A 19,726-nucleotide genomic window follows, 5' to 3' on the forward strand; every position below is an offset into this window, starting at 1 on the left:
CAACCACACGCACACACATAAGCACACACAGTCAGTGCTATTTACATTACCATCCCAATCCTGACCCCCACCGCTGCTCGCTCCCTGCACACACACACACACACACACACACACACAGACACAGAGGCACAAAGACGCAGTAAGATGCAATTACATGATTTGAAATGTACCTTCAATTGGTGAAGATGCAGCTCTCCTGTAAGTAGAAAAAACAAATTCGGTTTTCAAGCTAAACACCATAGATGACTTGAAAGAAACGTCTCCTGGATGCCCTGGGACGCATCATCAGTGATGTATCCTGGGCTCATTGTGTGTTTCGGGTCTCGTGACATCAGACACCCTCCCCCTGGTGACCCAGCCGGGGTTGATCATGCCTCGGCTTGCGTCCCAGTAGCAACCCACGGATCTGCCCTTCTGAGCCACAGCCACCTTGTGGCTTTCTCTGCAGCTTCGCTTGCGGATTTGATGGCCCTCTTCTTGGCCGCCCCTGTTGTACCCAGACGGCCTAGGACTTTGCAGAGAGAATGTCCTGCAAAGCCTCTACAGCCAACTTCTTTTGGCTCGTAAAATGTCCTCCAGCCCTTTCTCCTGCACTCCTCCACCAGTTCCTGGTACTTGGCACGTTTCCTTTCGTTGGCTTCCTCAATACGCTCTTCCGAGGGCACTGTCAGTTCCAGCATGATCAGATGGTTTGAAGCCTCCGAGGTAATGATCATGTCTGGCCGGAGAGACGTTGGTGCGATGTGCTGGGGGAACCTCAGCTGTTTTCCCAGGACAACGTGCAAGTGCCAGTCAGTGGCTTAGTGGAGGAGTCCTGATGTACTCTGTGGACGTGCCCGGGGTCTCTCTCCACCTTTGATGAAGGGGACTGCCTTGATCGGAGCATGGTGGTTTTTGCTGGTGCTGATGGCCGAGGCTATGCTTTCAGCAACTGCTTTCAGAACTTGGTCATGGCGCCAGCGGTAGCGACCATCAGCCAGGGACTTTGGGCAGCTGCTGAGGAGATGTTCCAGGGAGCCTCTTCCGGAGCAAAGGGGTCAGGACGGTGTCTCGTTCTTCCCCCACACATGGAGATTCGCTGGCGTCGTAGACTACCTGCACAAGGAACCGGATGCGGTGGAAGTCTGCCTGCATGATGTTTGACCAGGTGACTTTACGCTGCAACGTGCTCTCCCATCTTGTCCAGGTCCCTTGCTGCCGGAGTCCCACTACCCTGCTCACTCGCTCTTCCTCCAGCCACAAGACTGTGGGCAGATTGGAGTGCTGGTAGATCCAGACTTTAAATCTACCAGGCAGGCCGGACTTGTCCACTTCAGTGAGCCACGCCCCTCGAGTCTTTCAGGCTCGAGTCAAAGAACTTACCGAGGCTCTTGACTGCTTGATCTGTAATGGATGGGATTGCAGATCCAAAGATAGAAAACCGGAATTTGTCCATCACCTTCCCCCTTTCCAGTACCATGGACCTTGACTTGGAGGACTTGAAGCTCATCCTAGCCCATGTGATGAGTCTCTCCAGACCTTGCAAGATCCACCTACTCCCTGGGACCGATATTGTTGTGATGGTAAGGTCATCCATGTAGGCTCTTATAAGGGGCTGGCGAACGCCTGATCTAAATAGGGGCCCTCTGCATTCCACCTCCGCAGCCTTAACCACCATGTTCATCCAATGCGAAAAGGGTAATAGTGATGGTACAACCGGTAATTATTCCTTTCCCAAGGTGATGCCAGTCTGATGTTACTGACCCAGAAGTGAACCTGAGCCTGAAGTTGGAGTAATAATCCAAAATCAGGAGCTTGATCTTGCTGGGAACATGGTGGAGGTGTAGGGCAAGCTCCACTAGTTTGTGTGGGATGGACCCGTAGGCGTTTGTCAGGTCCAACCACAACACAGTAAGGTCACCTCTGTTCTCACGGGCCTCTCTGATGAGCTGTGTCACTACTCTGGTGTGCTCTAGGCAGCCAGGGGCTCCAGGAATCCCCCCTTCTGCACCGAAGTGTCGATGTAGTTGTTCTTGAGGAGGAACTCGGTCAGTATTTTTGAGACAATGCTGAAAAACACCTTCCCTTGCACACTTAGTAGTGAGATCCGAAACTGGTTGATGTTTTTCGAGTCCTTCTCCCTGGGAATGCACACTCCTTCTGCACACCTCCACTGGTCGGCCACTCTCCCCCTTCGCCAGATCACCTTCAGGGTCTTCTAAAGGTGCTGGAGAAGCACTGGGCAGCGCTTGTAGACGAGGTAGGGTACACCGCTGGGGCCTGGGGAAGATGCTGAGCGGGCTGCCTTGACAACCTCTTCAATCTCCTTCAGGCTAGGCTCCGTCAACTTGAACTCTGCTGTCGGTGGGGCAGGGCAGGGCTTTGTTGGGTCCTAGATCTTGTTCCCTCAGTGGGTCACTCAAGGTGTCCTGGAGGAAGTGGTTCACTTCTTCTCTTGAGCACTACAGCCGGCCGCTGCGCTTATCCCCAAGTAGCCGTTTCGCAAAACGGAAGGGATTGGCAATGAAGATTCAAGATTCAAGATTCAAGAGTTTTATTGTCATGTGCATGGTAAAACAGCAGTTGTACCATGCAATGAAAATCTTATTCTGTTCATACTCCCAAGAAAAGAAAGGAAACACAAGAAAGAATAAGAACATAAGAAACATAAACACATAAACATATATACCAATAAATTAAGCAACAACAACAGAAGAGACATTAATACAAGCAAATAATACAAATAAATAAATAAATAAATAAATAAATAAATAAAGTGCTATGAGTGTGTGCGTGTGTTGCGTGCGGCATGTGCGAGTGCTTCGTTGAGAAGCCTGATGGCCTGTGGGTAAAAGCTGTTTGCCAGCCTTGTGGTCCTGGACTTCAAACTCCTGTAGCATCTGCCTGACGGTAGGAGTGTGAATAATGAGTGTTGTGGATGTGTGCTGTCCTTGATGAGGTTGTGTGTTCTGCGTAGGACTCTAGATTTATAAATGTCTTGCAGTGAGGGGAGGGCTGCCCCAACAATGTTCTGTGAGGTCTTGATCACCCGCTGGAGTGCCTTCCTATCACGTGTTGTACAGTTAGCGTACCAAACAGTGATGGAGGCGGTAAGGACACTTTCCATAGTGCATCTGTAGAAGCAACTCAGGATTGTGGTGGACATGCCAAATTTCCTCAGTCTTCTCAGGAAGTACAGTCTCCTTTGGGACTTCTTCAGAATTTGTTGGGTGTTGTGAGACCAGGTGAGGTCCTCGCTGATGTGTGTGCCAAGGAACTTGAAGGTTTTCACCCTCTCCACCTCAGTCTCATCAATAAACAGGGGTCTATGCGGCTCCTTTTCCCTTGTTCTTGGGTCAATGATCATCTCTTTAGTCTTATCTGTATTGAGAAGGAGATTGTTATCACGACACCAAGCTATGAGGTCCGCCACCTCTCTTCTGTATGATGTTTCAACACCACCAGTGATCAGTCCGATGACTGTAGTGTCATCCGCAAATTTAATGATGCTGGTGTTGTTCTGGGAGGCCACGCAATCGTAGGTGAAGAGCGTGTAGAGGAGCGGACTCAGCACACACCCCTGTGGGGTCCCAGTGCTCACAATTCTTGAGCTGGATGTGCGGTTGTGGACTCTGACTGACTGGGGCCTGCCTGTGAGAAAGTCTATAAATAGCATTCTGACGTATGTGTCCTGGCCCTGTAGGTGAGAAAGGGCTGTGTGGATGGCAGTGTTGACTGCATCATCCGTGGACCGGTTCTGGCGATATGCAAACTGTAGAGGGTCCACAGTTGCCGCCGGGATGCTCTTTTTGATGTGGGTCATGACTATTCTTTCAAAGCACTTCATAACAATAGGAGTGAGTGCTATAGGGCGATAGTCATTCAAGCAGGTCACGTTGCTCTTCTTGGGTACGGGTACTATGGTGGTGGACTTAAAGCAGGTCGGTACAGATGCTTGTGCAAGCGACAGGTTAAATATGTCAGCAAGCACATCAGCTAGCTCTGATGAGCAAACCCGAAGTGCACGTCCTGAGATGTTGTCTGGCCCTGCTGCTTTTCGTGGGTTTGTTTTGTTTAGAACCCTGCGCACATCAGCTGATGTCACCATGAGAGGTGAGTCCTGTGTGCTCCCCAGGTTCAGCCACCCTCTCTGCTCATCAGGAGTTTGGGTGTCAAAGCGGGCATAGAACTCGTTCAGCTCATCTGGAAGTGTGGTATGGCTGGACGTGGCTACGCTACTCTGCTGTCGATAGTCTGTGATGTGCTGGAGCCCCGCCCACATGCGCCGAGGGTCTGAGGTGGAATAGTAGCCCTCCAGCTTCTGTCTGTACTGTCTTTTGGCCTCCCGTATGGACCTCAGGTCATATCTGGCCTTTTTGTAGTCATCAGCGGTGCCCATGACAAATGCAGTCGAACGAGCACGTAGCTTAGCCCTTACATCACAGTTCATCCACTGTTTTTGGTTAGGGTATTTTCTGTAATACTTGGTGGTGCTAACAGTCTCTATACATGTGCTAATGTAGTCAGTGAATCACGGCCAATGAAGGCCGCTCGCTTCCCGGCTCTCTCCCTTCCCCGCCTCCTGTGCCACTCTGCTCTGCGGAGGGTTTTCAGCTTCTTCCGCAGGATGTTATGCAGTTCTACCAATGGTTGCTTCTCCTCCTCAGTAGCTCTCTTGAACCGTTTCTTGAGGGTTCGAAGTTCCTGGCGCCGTTGTTGTATCTTATTGGCCCGGTTCATGGTGTATGGGGTGGTTTTGGTGTTGCCCTTCTCAGTCCAACCAAACCTTTCTGCGCCATAGCTGACGATGATGGTGGTCATCGCTTGGAGCCTGCTATCAACGTCTCCTTTGGCTGCGGCTCGAATGATGTTGGACACGTCCTCATCAAACTGCAGCCACTCGCTCCTTCTGCTTGCTGGGGGCCATTTAATCCGCTGCTGTGGAACTACTCTGCTGGGGTTGTGGGACTCTGGTACGTGGAGGGACTGGGATCTGTGGGTTGCCTCCTGTCCGGGCTCCTCCTGCCTCTCACCAGGTCCAGGACGTGTGCGTTGTACCACGCTCTCCCGCGCCAAACATTTCATTCTGGCCTGATGGATTTTTAGACCGCGGATGTTTTTGCATAGCTTGCCGCAGATACATGTCATTCTCGTAGTTGGTTCGTTTGCGAGGGTCATTAACCTTTGGTCTGTCCGATTGGAGATCTCATCCTCCCTCCCTCTCTGGATCTCCTGGGGGTATTTCTCTTTAGGGCTTTCCGTAGCTTCTCACGAAAGATACAGGCTAGGGTGCTAACCCATACTGTCCCGAGTGCCGTCTTTCCGAGCTGCCAACTGTCTCTCCAGTAGCTGACCAAACTATCCTTGGTTGCCACCTAGTCTCTTCCTAGGAGTCACTGGCTTAGCCAGACTTGTGACTTGAAAGAAACATCTCATGGATGCACTGGGACGCATCAGAGAAATTTAGAGAAACAAAATGACAAAATGTGATGACGTCATATAAATTTAATCATTAAAAATAATCGTCAGAAACTAACTGTCAAAATATGATTGATGACTTGACACATCAGATGACATCATTTTTTTAAACTGTGAGTAGAGAGGTCTTAGAGGGCTGCGGAAGGGGAGGGGGGTGTGGGTGAGATTCTTGGGGGCTGATGTGTGTGTGTGTGTGTGTGTGTGACTCTTGAGTGTGTGGGTGTGTGCGGTGTGCGGTATATATTATGAATAAGGTGGGCCTCGACTTCCCACGGGAGAAGACAATGTGCTTGTGGTTTTAAAAAACATATCTGATGGGGGTGTTTTTTAGCTAACTATAATCATTAGCGGGGGCCTCATGGTTCCCGTGTCAATAGCAGGGGCCCTGTGGTTCACATGAGATCGTTTTAATAGTCGCGCCATTTTTGTGGGAGACACCTCTCACTGGCTGTGGAGGGAAGGGGAGGGGGTATGTGGGGGGCATTCTGGGTTTAGTGTATGGAGTCTCTCAAGCAGAAAGAATGGTGGGGGTCTCATGTTTCCTGGGGAACAGGATCTGCTTGGGGCGATGAAGAAACATATCTGATGGGGGGGGGGGGGGTGTTTTCTGGTAACTATGATCATTACGTTGGGCCCCGTGGTTCACATGAGATCATTTTAATACTCGCGCCATTTTTGTAGTAGATGGGGATTTCCTGGGCGTGATCTATGGGGGTCTCTCAAGCAAAAAGAAAGAATGGTGGGGTGCTGTAGGGTGTCTCGTTTTCCCACGGGAGAAGACAATGTGCTTGTGGTTTTAAAAAATATATCTGATGGGGGTGTTTTTTAGGAAACTATAATCAATAGCGGGGGCCTCATGGCTCCCGTGTCAATAGCAGGGGCCCATGGTTCACATGAGATCATTTTAATGCCATTTTTATAGTAGATGGGGGTTTCTTTGGACTGATCCGTGGGGGTCTTTTTTAGCTAACTCTAATCAATACTAGGGGCCTCATGGTTTGTATAAAAAAGACAATGTGATTGAGGCTTTAAAAAACATATCTGGCACTTAAACATTCCTCCCCTATTGTATAAAATGGTGTAAAAGGCAAGTGTCGACGGTAGGTTTCCAGATCACTCGCAAAAATCAGCGAACAACGTCAAGACAGAGAGTTTGAACACAGAGCCTGGAGACGACTACAAGACATCGGACATTGACATGGGCTGTTGCATGTGCGTAAGTTTCATATTGTATATAATTTATCTAGGGTGTTTAGCCTGAAAGGTAAATTTGTTTTTCTACTTACAGGAGAGCTGCATCTTCACCAATTGAAGGTACGTTTTCAAATCATGTAGCTGAAAGAAATTTCTTTTAGAGGTTTATGTTTCTCAGGGTGCGTGTGTGTGCGTGCGTGCCTGTGTGCGTGCGTGCCTGTGTGCCTGTGTGCGTGTGTGTGTGTGTGTGTGTGTGTGTGTGTGTGTGTGAGTGTCTGCGCATGTCTCTCTACCTCTGAGAGAGAGAGAGAGAGAGAGAGCAAGGATGTTGATTATATAATATATATTGGGGAAAATAAAATAAATTGAGTATGTTTGATTTCCAGTGATCGATCTGACTTCACCGCCACCAGTGGCCCTAGTGTCACCGGTCCAAAACCCAATGCAGGGATTTAATGTGGACTTTATAACGCCTCAAAACCAGGCACAAGGTAAACAATCGTGTGTAGGTTTAGTTTAATACAGGATGATGTCGGGAATTAGCTCTTTATGTTTTGTGTAAATGCTGATGACTAACAAGATCCTCTCTGACACAGGATTTGCAGAGGGCGATCGCTCTACGATAGACGGGACAGTTTGGGGACAGACTTCGGGATTCGTGGAAAACACTTTAACACCGCCGGTCCAAAACCCACTGCATTTTATTGTGGGGTTTACAAGTCCAAACTCAAGTCACGGTAAGTTAAACAAATGTGTGTCGGTTTTGATGAATTCATATTTATGTCGACAATTATCTCTGTTTGTACTGTGTAAATGTTGATGAATAACAGAGTCTGCTCTGTTATAGGGATTGCGCCACTGACGCCCTCAACGCTGGATGTGACAGAGGGAGAAAACGACACAGAATTCGAGGAAAACACAGCAGAGTCCGATGTGGGACAAGAAACGGGACAGGAGGAGACATCTGACGCTGGAGTCTACAACCAGGAAAGATTTCATTATTTTCCAGATAGTGAAAGAGAATATGTTGACATGCAAGCTCTAAATCAGAGGGATATAGTCTCAGACAGTGATGGAACTGAAACAGTGGATTTCAACACCTCTGTGCTAATTGTCGAACAAGTGTTCAGAAGATACATGTATGATATAGCATGTTTAAATCGCCGCATGATTGAGAATATATATAATCAACTTAGACAGAACGTTAGACGCCAGGCATTCCGTCAATTCATATTCAGCTAACGCTAGACGTGCCACTCGTGAACAAAGAACACTGCCACAAAGAGTCCATCGCAGGTTGCAATTTGAAGACTAATTTTTGATCGGGTGATAAAGACAAATGGCTGAACCAGATCACAACAATTCCCCTGAAATTAGAGAGCATCTCCTCCACTTGATCTCTGAGATAAACCGAGAAAGATCCGAAGGCGGGGCTAATCAGGGTTCTCCCCGAAACAGTCCAATTCTGCCTCAGCATGATTCACCTGAAAGAGGGGGAGAAGTTTTTCTTCCATCCCCTGATGAGCTAATTTCCTTACTCCAAATGTACAGATACCCCTCCCCCGTTCCGCATAGCAGTGCGGAATCAGATCACAACAATTCCCCTGAAATTAGAGAGCATCTTCTCCAGTTGATCTCAGAGATCAACTGTCAAAGATCCGAAGGCCGGGCTAATCAGCCTTCTCCCCAAAATAGCCCAATTCAGGCTCGGCATGATTCACCTGAAAGAGGGGGAGAAGTTTTTCTTCCATCCCCTGATGAGCTAATTTCCTTACTCCAAATGTACAGATACCCCTCCCCCGTTCCTTCGCCCGTATCGCAAAGCAATGTTGACTCAGGACCTTGGTCTCCATCAAACAGTCAGTGTTGTGATGCACTCAACAGTCAAATAGATGACCCGTGGTCTCCATCAGACAGTCAGTGTTGTGATGCACTCAACAGTCAAATAGATGACCCTTGGTCTCCATCAGACAGTCAGTGTTGTGATGCACTCAACATTCTGGAAAGAGGCCATCAGGTGGGGGGTGGGGGCGAGGGTGAACAGACAGAGAGCGTCATCAATCAGAGTAATGAGGGTCAATCCACATCTATGGGGATAAACAACACAAATAGTGCGGCTGTTAATGTTCCAGCACCTTGCACTAGTGATGACATGCATGTCACAAACCGTGAAAGATTTAATAATGTTGAGATTCGCTCTTTCCTTCGCTTTCCACCACCATCTGCAATTCCCAATTTTCGTGAATTTTATTTGAATGTCACAAATGGTTTTCGCGATAGGATTTCAAGCATGATTCACAGAGCTGATGTCCAACCAAATGACGTTATCCAAGTTAATCTGCGTGCTGATCGTTTGCAAGACGATGTCTCAATGAGCGTGCGTTATGGAGAGGGGACAGTGTCACAATTACAGGAACTTTTAGACAGATTAGTCCAGAGTAATATGTCTGTTTTCACCGATGGATCGCTTGAGCTAATTGTCAATTTTGTGAAGGCTCCGCGGGGAGGGGGTAAGAGACGAATTGAATCATGTCTTGCGAGCGAAATTGTGAAGAAAAAAGCACGACATTTATTTGTACTCCCCAATCCCGATCAAACATGTTTTGCTGTAAATCTGGCATTACTGACAAATCCCAAGTTGACGATGATGGAAGCCATAAAGGCAGGCTGGGACATCCATACCAGAGCAGGTCTGACTGCTGATAAAATGGTCACATTCGATGATGTTGTCAAATTTGAGGAGCTGTTAGCGTGTAAAATTGTTATCTTTTACCAAACGTCTGACAGAGAAAAAAACAACAACCTGGTTACATTTCAAACAGGAACACCCGAACGAGACACAATACGCTATCTGCTTTTACACAATAATCATTTTTATGGGATAAATAATATTAAGGGATTTCTAGGTGTGAAGTTTTTCTGTAAACATTGTCACACAGGGTATCAGTGTCAATATAAGCATTTCTGTGAAAAAAGCTGCAACATCTGTTGCACAGATTGTAAACAGGGTCCAATTCAAAAAACCTACTGTGCTGATTGCAATCGATTCTGTACAAATAGACAATGCTACGAACGACATCGCGAGAAAAAATGGCATCCGAAAATCAAAAAGATGGCCAGCATGTGTCAGACCAATAAAACATGTCCTAGATGTAAATCATTGTACTACACATCTATCAGAGATCCTAAAGAGCATACTTGTGCTATCAAGATGTGCACAATTTGTAAACAACCTAAAACAACATTGTCGTCTCGTAACAATGAGTTAGAGCAGACATCAGCTAATAACTCTATGATTGAAAGCGGCGAAGATAAACATGTCTGTTACATGCGTACAAAACCAATCAAATCTGAAAAAGAAATACATGAAAAAAAGATTGTATTTTTTGATTTTGAGACTTCTCAAACCACTGGAACCCATCTTCCGGTGCTTGTGGTGGCTCAGTCACTTAATGGTGAGCGCCGTGTCTGGAAGGGGCATTCATGCGCTTTAAAATTTCTTCTCCATTTCCGACAGAAAAAACATAAACAGACAACTTTCATTTCCCATTTTGGCAAAGGTTTTGATCATCATATCATCTTGAATGCTTATGTAACTCAAGGTTTGTCACCGTCTGTGATAGCACAAGGGAGTAAAATAATCCTGATCCTGGATAATGACTTTCAACTTAAATTTATTGACTCGTTCTCATTTATTCCTATCCCACTCAGAGACTTTTCCAAGGCGTTGGGATGTAAGACACAGCTTAAAAAAGGCTACTTCCCACACAGATTTACCGATCTTTCAAAAAATGGCTATAGAGGAAGCTATCCACCGGCCGAGATGTACTCACCTGACGAAATGAGTCCAAAACAAAGAGAGGATTTCCTTAACTGGTATCAGACTGTCAAAGATCAAGAGTTTGACTATGATGCAGAGTTAGTATCTTACTGTGAAAACGATGTTGAAATCTTAGCCGAGGGTGCAAGCAATTTCCGTAATGAATTCATAAAAACAACCGACTGTGATCCTTTTGACAGTGTGACCATTGCTTCAGCAGCTTTGAATGTCTTTCAAACAAAATTTTTAAAACCCAATACAATCGCGATTCCCTGTCCTAACAATTACAAAACAAACAGCAAGGCTTTCTCACATGCGTCTATACAGTGGCTTGAGTATGAGGCCTTCTCACGGGGGATTTCAATAAGACATGCTTTGAACGGAGGTGAAGTTAAATTTGGGCGTTATTCAGTTGATGGATATGGAGAGTTAAATGGAGGGAAAGTTGTCTTTGAATTTCTAGGCTGTTATTTTCATGGCTGTCCAAAGTGTTATATGGGAAGTGATGTTTCTCCATTGTCAAAGACTTGTTTTAGTGAGGTGTACTCTGAGACTTTGAAAAGGCTGGATCGATTACAAAACGATTACAAGGTGCAAACTGTGGTGATCAAGTGGGAACACGAATGGAGTGTACAGAAAAAAACAGACCCGAATGTTAAATCTTTCTTAGAGAGGTTTCAAGAACCAATTCCGTTAGATCCCAGAGCAGCCTTATATGGAGGCCGTACGGCTGCTATCCGTCTCCGCCATGTTGTCAGCCCAGGTGAGCGTGTAAATTACGTTGATTTCACATCGTTGTATCCGTTTGTAAATGCACATTTTCACTACCCATTAGGGCATCCGAAAATAATTCGAAAGGATTTTGACAGCATTGAAAATTACTTTGGATTAATACATGCTAAAGTTTACCCTCCACGTCAACTGTTTTTCCCTGTACTGCCTATTAGAAACGACAAAGGGAAATTAATTTTCACACTGTGTCGATTATGTGCACTCGTGAACAATTAAACTACTCACTGTACACACAATGATGAAGAACGGGCCCTCCAAGGGGTGTGGGTAACGATAGAAGTAATCGAGGCACTGCGAAAGGGGCTATTTTCTGGCTGAAATTTACGAAATATGGAACTTCGAAGAGAAATCAGATGTGCTGTTTAAAGACTATATCTACACTTTCCTTAAACAGAAGCAAGAGGCGTCGGGCTACCCTAACGGAGTTGAAACTCTTCAGACTAAACAGGGTTACATCCGTGACTATAAAGAGAAGCAAGGTATCGATCTCGATCCGGAGAAAATTGTCTACAACCCCGCAAAAAGACAGATTGCCAAACTACTGCTAAATTCTCTCTGGGGAAAACTAGCACAAAGATCAAACCAGCTCTCAACCAGTCTGGTGAGCACACCGCAACGCTTTTTTGAATTTCTCTTTTCTAGCAAGTACGACATTTCACAGTTTCACTTCATAAATGACGATATTGCACTTGTTCAATGGCGCCATAATTCTAGGTGTGTCTTACCCCCAGGCGACGCAAATATTTTTCTAGCGGCGTTCACAACTTCTTATGCACGACTTGAACTTTACAAGCAAATAGATTTGCTCCAAGATCGTGTTCTGTACTGTGACACTGATTCTATCGTTTACACAAGCAGCCCCTCTGATCAATATAACCCTCCACTCGGTAATTATCTCGGAGATTTGACATCAGAATTAGATCATGGAGACTACATATGCAATTGGAGCGCTGCGGGTCCCAAATCGTATGCCTATCTCACACAACAGGGTAAGGTGACTTTACGTGCTAAAGGGATTACACAAAATTATGAAAACTGTAAAAAAATTAACTTTGACAGCCTCACAGATCTGGTAGAGGGATATCTCAGAGAGCCGGACAATCGGCGTGAAATCTCTACACATTACAATAAAATTACTCGCAATATGAAAGCCTTTGAACTCACTAATAAACAACGCATAATCAACTTCGCAGTTGTCTATGATAAAAGACGACTCCTTGCAGATGGAAAAACATTACCATTTGGTTATTAGTTCCAGGATGAAACGGCAGCAATTTCTGAAAAGGACTGTGTAGATTTATGACGGTTTGACCTGATGACTTTTCTACCCAGACCTTTTTAGAATTATATCATTGTTTTGTAATTCTATTCTGTTTTTTATATTTTTTATCATGTATTCTGTGTTTTTCTTGAAGATGTATTCTGTATTTTTAGTCATGATGTAATCTGTAGTAAATCATATATGCACATATGCTATATCAATAAACCCTTCTTCATTTGTTTGTGTTTACATCTTGATGTCTGTGAATAAAATCAGTGTTCTGGTTATTTAGGTTGCCAGTTTACAGAAACAGCAGATGTGTAACATGGAAGAAGTATATTTTGATCCTCGTTTCAAACTTCCATTCACCGCTCTCCTTGTAGGGGCAAGTGGAAGTGGGAAGTCGTTCTTTGTGAAACATGTACTTCAAAATATGAAGGATACTTTTTCCAGAGTTCCCGATCGAATCATCTGGAGCTATTCATCCTACCAACCCATGTATGATGAATTGGCTAGAGATGTAAAGATTAAATTTATTGAAGGAATCCCTGACTCTTTGACGGATGAAAATATTTTTCCATCAAATCAGCACAGTCTTTTAGTTGTCGATGATTGCATGGACGTTGGGGCGAATCATGATGAATTAATGAAGGCATTTACAATGTATAGACATCATCGAAAATTATCTGTAATCTTTCTAGTTCAAAACTTGTTTCATCAAGGAAAACATAGCAGAACTATTAGTTTAAACACTAATTATATGGTCCTTTTCAAATCGCCTCGTGATAAACTGCAGATTAGAATTCTGGCTCAGCAAATGTTCCCCGGACGAAGAGAATATTTTCTTCAGAGTTTTAATGACGCGACTAAAGACCCCTACTCATATTTAATCGTGGACTTAAGACCCGACTGTCCAGAACATTTCCGACTGAGAAGCGGCATACTTCCACACGAGTGGCCTGTAGTGTATCAGTATAAAAAGTGATTTAAACCATGTCAAAGCGGATTAAAAGAAACCTCCCCATTTTAAAAGCCCTGCTCAGTCTAAAACCAAAAGAGAGACAGGGCCTTCTAAGCCATGCATCGAAAGATCTCGTCCTGGCAGTCTGTGAGATAGCTTTGAATGTTTTGAAGGGGAACATCCCACTATCCTCCGAGCAGTACAGTAGGTTAAAAAAGCAGAAAAAAATCATCAAACTCTTTGCTAACCGTAAAACTGCCATAAAACATAAGCGTAAGGTGTTGACACAGTCCGGTGGTTTCCTTGGGGCGTTATTAGGAGCAGCAATCCCACTCCTAACCAGTTTGTTTACCGGTGGGAGATAGACACAGACCATCGTCATGGCGTCATTTAGTAAAATGTACATGATTTCCCCCCATCAACTAGAGACTTTAACCCAGAAGAAGACGCATGCAGAAAACATCAGCGAGAAAGCTCAGCATGTTTTGGAAGAGAAAATGGAACGTCTGTTAAAACAACCTGGACCGGCATACAGCAAGTCACTACATTATAACGATCTACTTGAAAAATATCTGGCCTTACTCAGAAAGGAGGAGAGTCGCAGTCGTGAAATACTTTTGAAACTACCTACTACACCCACAGAGAAAGGAGGTGAAGATGTAGGTGACTATGTCAAGGTTGAAGAGGAAGAACGTCCTGACAACATTGAAAAAGAGATTTTAGACAACATAGGATCACGCAATCGGAAAAATGCGGCATATATTCTACAGAAGCTTCGTAATTCAGACCTTCTAAGATGGAACCGTTCAGGCGAGATAATTGTGCAGGACAACCTCATTAAAGGGTCTCATATTTTCGATTTAATGAAAACTCTGACAAACCGTCGATTCCACGGACGGACCGTACCTCGCGGATGGGATACATTTTTAAAAACAATTTCTGAATTAAATATTCCAATCACAACTGTTATGAACACTCACGCACGCGAGCAATTACGACTTAAACCCTCCAATACCACGAGTGAACCTCGCCCTCAGATACGACGGAGTAAGAGAAAACGCGGGGGGAAAAAATCTGGGGCGGCATCACCGTTAGACAGAGATTATGACAGCCCGAATCTCGTTCATCAACTGTATACACCTACAGCGTCTGAATGGCGATTGTCTACACCGATCCCCTCCAACTGGTTAGATTTCACTCGATACAAATGAATTTATGCAGACTGTATGTTTTTTTTTTACCAATAAAAATTTATTGGGAATTATACATCGGAGTAAGAGCATTTATTCAGAACAGATATAACACTCATTAAATAGTTTTAAAGAGCATGCTTTCTGATTACAGGTTTTAGCGGTCTTCACATGTGAAATACATTTAACATTTTTCTTGACAAACTTGGTGACAAGAGCATCATTCTTTTTTAAATTATCAGAATACAGCCTCATTACTTCTTGAAAAGAGAGTCCTTTAAAGCGTTGACAGAGGAAAAAAATAACATGGGCGCCACAAGTCGAAGAGTTGTCATCTTGTACTTGGAGTTTGTTGTAGCGTATTTCATGAGAATTTCTAGTGAGGAAAGTTATAAAACTTTCAGGATAAAATATAAAATCCGGTTCGTGGCCATAGCTGTCGAAGAAGCATGATTTGTCTTGTTCAGCTTCAATAATCATCCCCACCCAGTGTTCACCCTCACGGGTTTGGTCATGGGTGTTAACGACGAGATAGCACGGTCGTTTATCAATCTTAGTTGGCAGTAAATCACTAGACCAAACCCCTCCAAACGTCTCGCCCAAGATCGGTCTCAGGATAGAATCTATTTGATGGTTGTTCATTTCTCCAGTTTTAGTAGTCGATCAGAACCTGACGCTTCGAGTTTATCTCTATGACACTGTCGTAACAAGCGTACACAATCAATGTCATAGTTCTCGGTAACGCCATTCTGAATCTTAAATCCAAACGGCATGTTCCATGTAGCGCAGGAGAGAGAGCTTCAGCGTCCATTTCATCGTCTCTTGACAGATTGAACAGAAACAGTGAGTAACCATTTTCAAAGTTTTCGCGGTCAATACTCAGGGGAGCGTCTCTGAGGTGTCTGTTTGTTCCCAGATAGAGATTGTAAAATTCGCGAACACTCTGATGTGTATTAAAGTTGGGTTGGTAAGGTTTCGCCGGGATAAAGCGTGAATTTACACTGAGAGAGAGGTATTCAAGATTTGCATGTTGGAACTTAAATGGGTTCAGCTCCCTTGCTCCGACAAATGCTCTGTGGTCGACAATTCCGACGACTATATATTTTGGAAGTCTACCCAGATACAAGTTGTCCTGTGAACATACACGTGACTGCGCTGGAATGCTAAAATTTTTAACAACAACACGACTTATCGGGTAAATTGCGTTGGATTTCATTAAAGCGGCTGAATGTCCTAGCATGACATCCGGCGAGACTTGCACCTTTTTCACAAAAATGCTAGCACTCAGAATGTTTAAATTGAACTCGTCAGCTGCAGCGGACATCAGTGTAAAAGCACTTTTAGCCTTTACAAGTTTCAATCGCACATCCACATTGTTTAGCAGGAGTCTTTCGGAAAAAAAAATGTCACTGTGCAGGGGACCAATTAACTCGAATGGTCGCGAACCACGAGTGAAGCTTGTACGCTTGATAAGGCCTTTGTTGGGGCCCCCAGGTGTCGTGTCAATTGAATCTAAATCATCGCCATCGTCTTTGTACCACAGACCTGCTGAAAACTGACTCTCCAATGTTTGTCGTGAAAAGTTGAGGAGGGTTTCAATAATAGATCTGTAAGGATGAGTTGCGGACGAAGAGCTAATGAGAACATCGTTCAGACTGACATCTACCTGTGAAAATATAGTATTTAGAGGGTACTGTATTATTCCACAGTTATCAGCGTTTCCGAGATTAGTCCCATCGGCGTTTGTAATCTTGAGGCGTAAATAGAGTAGTGTTGAGTTTAGATCTAGATAGAAACTCCCGTTTCCAGGTATCAGGAAATCTAACACTTCTTGATCAGCAATAGAGTTCAAAGGATGGATCTCTACATAATTGGTCTGATCTATAGATAGCTGTGTCATCGGAGGAGCAAAGAGGTCGAGCTCTGATTTGGTGCACTCTGACGAGAGGTGATGTGTAAGAGACATGGTTAAAATATATCCCCGCCGCCTCGTTGACTTTTAACTTTCCGGTGTATTTTCGATGAGGTTTTACGTTTCTTTCTTGGTATAGCGTGTGATAATGCTGCTAGAGCTCTTTTTCCTCTTCCACGTGCTATTCGTAGTAGTCCCGATCCGTCCTGAGTTTCGTCACGTCGACGATTGGCAATATGGCTGGTTACAGCTCCAACAACATCAGATGCTATCCCTCTCACAGCAGATTTCAAATGCGGCCTGGCAATATTAGCTCCACGTTTAAGAAGAGGCAAGACGAATCTGAATGCCCTACTCAGCATAGAACCAAATCCCCTGCCGTAAAGAACCGGGGCACCAACAAATCCGTTGAGTGATCTGCCTCCAGCCTGATTCACATAATAATCCACAAATCTTTGCGAATTCATTCTGGGTTATTCTGCTGAATTCAGATCAAGATCTTTGATACCGGTCTAAAGTGTAGTTTGCAGATGGTCTTCCCGTATGTGAATCGAATCGGGGTATTTAAATCTGTTTTTAATTCAATCTGGATATCCTGTATGCGCTGTTTATTGACAGGAACGTAGTGTAAGCGGTTGTAGGAGAAAGTGATCAGGTCACCGTAAGATCCTTCCTTTTTAACAATTCTTAGAAGGGGAACAACATAGTCACCGATATGTTGTGCTTCCACAATATTGGTATAGACGAAAAAATTATATTGACCGCCGTTAATATCGCAGGGATATTTACTCACGGGATTTCCTTCTGTTTTAATCCATTGACCGGGTTCAAAACCCAGCATGTAGGACAGCGGCGCTTCGAACTTGATAGAATATTTAGCACTCCCTAATATATAAATTCTTCTGTTTATAGAATTGTAATGAAAAATTAGATCAATGTTTACTGACTTAAATAAAGCATTTATCTCCCTCAGTATTAGATCAATGCTGTCATAATGTCCCCTAGGAATTTTCATATACATTGGAGGATTCGCTGGCTTTGAATGATCCAATAATTCATAACCATTCTCACCCCCACGTATATTATTCCATGTATGACAATACATAATTTCAGCTAAAGCGACCTCGTAAGCTCCATCCAGCTCTATAGGTTGTGACAATGTTGTCATATAGTTCGAGCTGGTATTGCTCGGGAAAATGTCATTACAGGCATTCGACGGTAGTGTCACGTAGAAAGACTCTCGTCCTGTCATTGTGCTGTTTCCTGGTCTTTCTTGTTTCTCTTCTTCCTGAGCTCAACGACCTCTTTAGCAGCTAGCCAAGAGTCGAACTGACGAGGCCATCCTTGCCACCGGACTAAAACCATCTTCTGACCATTTTTAATTTTCCGGTCTAAAATTTCTTCTATGCGGAAAAGAGTGTCAGAACCAATTATCACTTTCTGCAGTTCTGGTTCATAGAATGTTCCATTCAGAATTTCACCTCTTATATCCCTTAATTTATAAACAGGGGGGACTCTGGGGATACGTTCGTTCACTATAAAATATTCATCGCTGAATGACTGTTCATACATTTTATCAAATACTCCACGGTATTTTGAAATCCGTACAATGTCTCCTTCTTTGAATTTAAATACGGATGGTTTTGCGCTCAGAGATAGTGTCCCATATAAATTTTCAAACACTTGCGAGGTCTTGCTAGGGGTTACCTCCGCAGGTTTCATTTTTATTCCACTATGATAACTGTTGTTATAGCTATCGAGTAAATCTTGAATTACGTCTATATACCTACGAGTGTTTTTTGCAGTGAAGTACCGCCACATTTTTCCCTTCAACGTACGGTGAAATCTTTCCACCACTGATGCTTTCAGTTCACTTCCTGTTGCAAAGTGTTGAATGTTGTACTTCTTCATTAGTTTTTCAAAGAGTCGATTAAAAAATTCTTTCCCTGAATCCGTTTGAATTTTAGCCGGAATACCACTCTGGTCTAAAATTGAAGCAAAAGCCTTTGCAACTTCAAAGGCTGTCTTGTTTTTCAGTGGTCGTGCATAAGCTTTCTTGGAAAATACATCTATTACTGTAAGCAGGAATTTAAACCGATCATTGTCTTTAGACAGAGCACTCATATCACAAAGATCGGCTTGAAATTGATACAAAGGACGAGGAACAAAAACACGATTACTAGCATAAGTTTTTCGTGCCGTTTTGTGTAAGGTATATGCATCCTGAGCTGACAACCAGTCTCGCACTTCATCCCCGCTAACTTTTTTTCCCGTCTGCTCTTCGACAGCCTTTTGAAGTCTTTCAACCCCACCATAAGATCCAGCTCTTGCAGGATCATAATATATACTCTTCAGCATGCGTTCTGTCTTCTTTGAAGTCATGTCTACTAGTGAACAGAAAAGATCATACGACAATGTTTTGACTTCGACTTTATTGATGACCACACATGATTAGTGATTACACAGTTAGTGATTACAATACATGTTTTATATTAAATCAAAAAAACAAAAAATCTTTTTTTTTTTTTTTTTTTTCAAAATTGAAGCGTGTAAAGCATGTAATACATTTAGCAACTGATCAACATCAACTTTATCTCCATTCTTCAGTTTACACACCGCTACATCGACTACATAGGTATACAAGACGTGCATGAGACTAGAGTTGAGACTACACACAGAAATATTCCCGATAATGCCCCGTAATGTTGCTTCAAAACCATCGCTGTTTAAGTCTGACCTGAGATACACCAGATTCTCCCAGTGGTCTAAAGGACCCTTATCCCTTACAATGGCCATCACTCTTTCAAAACGCTCCAAGTCTTTTGTATCGACATCCCCGCTTGCCAGATATAACGATGCATCATTGATCCGATTAGCAATTGCATGTTTTAAAAGAAAACTGTCAACTGGTTTAGGGGGTGGTTTAAAATAATAATTTCCCATTTTGATGAATCAAGGATTCCAGAAACCGAGGAAACGCTGCAGCAGATCTTCCCTGTCCGTGTCGTCTTCTATGTAGGCGCGCCTGATCTCTGCAACTTTCTCCAGAATGTTTTCTTCAGGCTTCAGATCGTAAAGAAAAGCCTCCGCTGCTCCTTCCACTCTAGCATCCAGTATGTCTAACCCAAGTAATTCCAGT

The 19,726-nt window shown here is 44.0% G+C and overlaps 1 pseudogene; it reads right to left on the bottom strand.

Moving 5' to 3' along the window:
- Positions 1-331: 331 nt before the first annotated feature.
- LOC129181162 (uncharacterized) lies at positions 332-4,911 on the bottom strand (annotated as a pseudogene).
- Between the last annotated feature and the right edge of the window lie 14,815 nt (positions 4,912-19,726).

Source organism: Dunckerocampus dactyliophorus, chromosome 5 (assembly GCF_027744805.1).
Source record: "Dunckerocampus dactyliophorus isolate RoL2022-P2 chromosome 5, RoL_Ddac_1.1, whole genome shotgun sequence".
In the NCBI taxonomy this organism is placed as follows: Eukaryota; Metazoa; Chordata; class Actinopteri; order Syngnathiformes; family Syngnathidae; genus Dunckerocampus; species Dunckerocampus dactyliophorus.